The following is a 4,360-nucleotide window of genomic DNA, read 5'->3' as shown; positions in this document are numbered from 1 at the left end:
GCTGAAGAACTCAGTGTTGACCACTCTCGATCATTCAGCATTTGAAGCAAGTTGTAAAGGTGAAAAAGATCCGTAAGTGGATGCCTCATGTAAAAGTTGCTCAGTCGTGTCCGACTCTTTGCGACCCCATGGACTATACAGTCCATGGAATTCTCCAGGCCAGAATACTGGAGTGGGTAGCTTTTCCCTTCTCCAGGGGATCTTCCCAATCCAGGGATTGAACCCAGGTCTCCCACACTGCAGGTGGATTCTTTACCAGCTGAGCCACAAGGGAAGCCCTGGGTGCCTCATGAGGTGACCTCAAATAAAAAAAAATTGTCATTTTGAAGTGTCGTCTTCACTTAAAATGTACGCAGCAACGACAAACCATTTCTCGACTGGATTGTTATGTGCTATGAAAAGTAGATTTTATACAACAACCAGTGATGACCAGCTTAATTGTTGGGCCAAGAAGAATCTCCAAAGCATTTCTCAAAGCCAAACTTGCACCAAGAAAACGTCATGGTCACTGTTTGGTGGTCTATTGCCTGTCTGATCCTCTATAACTTTCTGAATCCCAGCAAAACCATTACATCTGAGAAGTATGTTCAGCAAATTTATTAGATGCACCAAAAGCTGCAATGCCTGCAGCTGATATTGGTCAACAGGAAGGGCCCAATTCTTCTCTAAGACATCGCCCAACCACATGTCCCACAACCAAAGCTTCAAAAGTTGAATGATTTGGGCTACAAAGTTTTGCCTCATCCCGCATATTCACCTGACCTCTTGCCAACCAACTACCACTTCTTCAAACATCTCCACAACTTTTTGCAGGGAAAATGCTTCCACAACCAGCAGGAGTCAGAAAATGCTTTCCAAAAGTTCATCAAATCCTGAAGCATGAATTTTTATGCTATAGGAATAAACAAACTTATTTCTCATTGGCAAAAATGTGTTGATTGTAATGTTTCCTATTTTGATTAGTAGAGGTGTTTTTGAACCTAGTTAAAATGATTTAAAATTCAAAGTCCAAAACTGCAATTACTTTTGTACAAACCTGAAATACTTTGTTTTAAAAAAGGTTTCAGGCATTATCTTCAATGTATATGCAAATAATAAATTTCAATTTAGGAATTGATTTGTTATGAGCCCAAGTTTTCTTACATCAAATCAGTTCATTTTCCCCCACATTTCACTGAGATTCTTTATTAGGCAATGCTTTATTAACCTACTTTGAACACACTAGAGTGTTAGAAAATATTGAAACTACTGTTTATGTAAAAATATTTTGTTAACCTGATTTTTAAATAACTGAGAAAAACTTCTCCCCATACATATGCTTTAGAGAAGTTTTAAATATTGATACCTTCCTAAGCTTTACTTCAAAAAAAAAGAAAACCAGTTCAATTAGGACTTTTCAGTATTCTACCTGTTACCCTTCCTAGCAGAGGAGAGCAAATTGTACTCTGGAGAATACAGGGTTATGGTCAAAGTAGCCAATAAAATCATTACATTTCTTTGAAATCTCTTTTTAAAATATTAACATCCAAATGAGTATCTCACTTTATGCTATAATAACATCATACTTTTAAAAGTATATTAAAATGTTTTAAATGATAATTTGAGGGGAAGGAAATGTTCCACTTGTCCCACTGGTTGAGTGAAGCGGCTGCTTTTCATGGATTCTGTCCACGTCAGAAAACTGGGCTACACTGCAGGCAGCTGACACCAGTACTAGATTCACCATCTTGGCAATTTCTCTCCTCTATTTTGGAGTCTCAGTGTCTCTAGAACCCACACCCACACCCCAGCAAAAAGAAAAACATTTTTTTCACTGCTTTATGGGCTATAAAAGGGGAAATGCTGAGAAAATATTGTTAGAATGCTGCTGGAGAGAGAATTACGGTGCAGTGTTTTCAGGTTCCTGTGATAAACAATTCTAGTAGTTGCGACATCCCACTCACAGGCCAAGTAACCAGTGTCATATGATCTGCTCTCTGATCCAGTCAGCTTTTTTTTTTTTTTTTTTTTTTTTTACTGTTTCCACAGAATTCTTGTCAGAGCCCTTTTATGTTGAAGAAGATGACTAATGATGTTTTCTTTTTTTAAAGGAACACTACCCCTGCCGCGCCCCCAGCTGTGCTGAATCTTTCTTGCTTCTCTCTGGCTTTCTCCAGTTGCAGTGATCTGGGGCGCCTCTCTAGTTGCAGTGCATGGACTTTTCACTTTTGTGGCTTCTCTTGTTGCAGAGCACAGGCTCTCGAGCATGGTTTCAGTAGTTGTGGGCCAAGGGCTTAGCTGCCCTGCAGCATGTAGAATCTTCCCGGACCAGGGATCGAACCCATGTTCCCTGCACTGGCTGCTGCTGCTACTACTGCTAAGTCACTTCAGTTGTGTCCGACTCTGTGCGACCCCATAGACGGCAGCCCACCAGGCTCCTCTGTCCCTGGGATTTTCCAGGCTAGAATACTGGAGTGGATTGCCATTTCCTTCTCCAATGCATGAAAGTGAAAAATGAAAGTGAAGTCGCTCAGTCGTGTCCGACTCTTCGCAACCCCATGGATTGTAGCCTACCAGGCTCCTCCGTCCATGGGATTTTCCAGGCAAGAGTACTGGAGTGGGTTGCCATTTCCTTCTCTAGCATTGGCAGGTGGATTCTTAACAATTAGACCACCAGGGAAGTCCTAGTAATGTTTTCTGTTTCACTAGAGCCAAAACTTCCTCTATGCTTAAATGAAGTAAGAATCTTGAAGAAGTAGTCCTTATGATTTCCATCTAATTCTCAGTCTTTATTTTTATTATAGCAGTTTTATTGATGTATGGAAAAGTTACATTAACAGCTTTTCAATTGTTATCTGAAATTATTTAGACTGAAAACAAACAAACTAGAAGATATTTAGTAAGACAACTGAGTGAGACTTTCTTTATCATCAAAATGAACAAATTAGTCAAGCTGTCCAGGTTTTTGTCTTTGGTCATCACATGTCTTTTTTGCCTAACAAAAAGCAAGTCAGCCTTGAGTTTGAAACTTTAACCCAGTGTACTTTCCCCATCCTGTATTATTTTGAACCAAATCCTAACTATCATATGATTTTACCATAAATATTTCAGTATACCGAAATGTTTGATTAAGGGCAATTATCTCAGGAAATTGCGTTGATTTGCAGGAGCCAATAGTTTTTTGTATAACTCAAGTAGTAACAGTGATTTATTTTATTTTTAGTTTTTTCTCTTTACAGGTTTATTCAACACAAAACAACCTCTTACAACTTTACTGAAAATATGGAATGCTTCACGAATTTGCATGTCATACTTGCGCAGGGGCCATGCTAATCTTCTCTGTATCGTTCCAATTTTAATATATGTGCTGCCGAAGTGAGCACTTAACAGTGATTTATGAGGTGAGAAACTTAGAAGGTAAGTAAATATCAATTGTACAATAGATATTTCAGCCTGGACTCACTGAGAAGTCACATGTTTGTTTGTCTACTCTGGTCAAAGTATAAACCATGTGGGTCACAGATATCCATTAAACTTGTTTCTGCCTTGTGTAGCAACCTGCATATTTACTTTTTAAAAAAGGCTCCAGAGCTAATATCAATGGGTTCCTTGATTACAACAAAGAATGCCAGAGTTTTCAGTCACTCTTTACACATAAAAATTTTCTACTCTACATTATGCATTCAAGAAAAATACAAGTTTGACTGACATGGAAAAGCAGAATTTTGCTAATTTTACTTGCACATGTGTCACAAAACCCTTATAAGAGGCAAACATTTTAAACATTTTTTTTTCCACATCCTGAAATAAAACCGACACTGTCTGAAAATGTACCATAGTTATCCTAGAGCTTTGAGAAATGCAATTAAAATCCTCCAAGAATGAGTATGTCCCTGCTCAAGAACAGAACAAATCTGAAGGCTTTGTGGTGTGTGTGTATTTACTGACTAGAGGAGGAAATGTGAAAAATGCTCTAGGGGCATGAGGTGTGTAAGACTTCAAGCTGCTCCCTCTCCACATTAGCAAGTATTAGGGGAGTAATTTCTTGGTTTGGAGGAAAGTGCAATGGGTAATTATTTTGTTTTCCTTCCCACCTCTTGCTCTGTTTTGTTCCTCATTCTTTGAACCAGCCACTGAACTTATCATCCTTTTCCTATCTTTCCCCACAATTTTATGCACTGGAGCAGAGGGAAAGGGGAAGTTTGTGAAGAAAGGAATCCTTCTTTTTTTCCTCCTCCCCTTAGAGGCTGTCTGTCCCTTTTCTTGAATAATTATTGATAGTTTTATTCATTTTGTAGGTGCTCATCAAAGTGTAATTATCAGCAGTTATTATGAAAAAAAGCATGCCAAAACTGTCTCATGAAACTCTATTCCTGACAAT

The 4,360-nt window shown here is 38.6% G+C and overlaps 1 non-coding gene across 1 annotated transcript; it reads right to left on the bottom strand.

Moving 5' to 3' along the window:
- Nucleotides 1-3,255: 3,255 nt before the first annotated feature.
- On the bottom strand, nucleotides 3,256-3,362 carry LOC139035721 (U6 spliceosomal RNA). Its single transcript, XR_011488439.1, has one exon. It is a non-coding gene; the product is annotated as a U6 spliceosomal RNA (small nuclear RNA).
- Nucleotides 3,363-4,360: the final 998 nt, after the last annotated feature.

Source organism: Odocoileus virginianus, chromosome 6, assembly GCF_023699985.2.
Source record: "Odocoileus virginianus isolate 20LAN1187 ecotype Illinois chromosome 6, Ovbor_1.2, whole genome shotgun sequence".
Lineage (NCBI taxonomy): Eukaryota > Metazoa > Chordata > Mammalia > Artiodactyla > Cervidae > Odocoileus > Odocoileus virginianus.
Note: the sequence above shows the minus strand (reverse complement) of the source record. Positions and strands in the feature narration are given on the sequence as shown.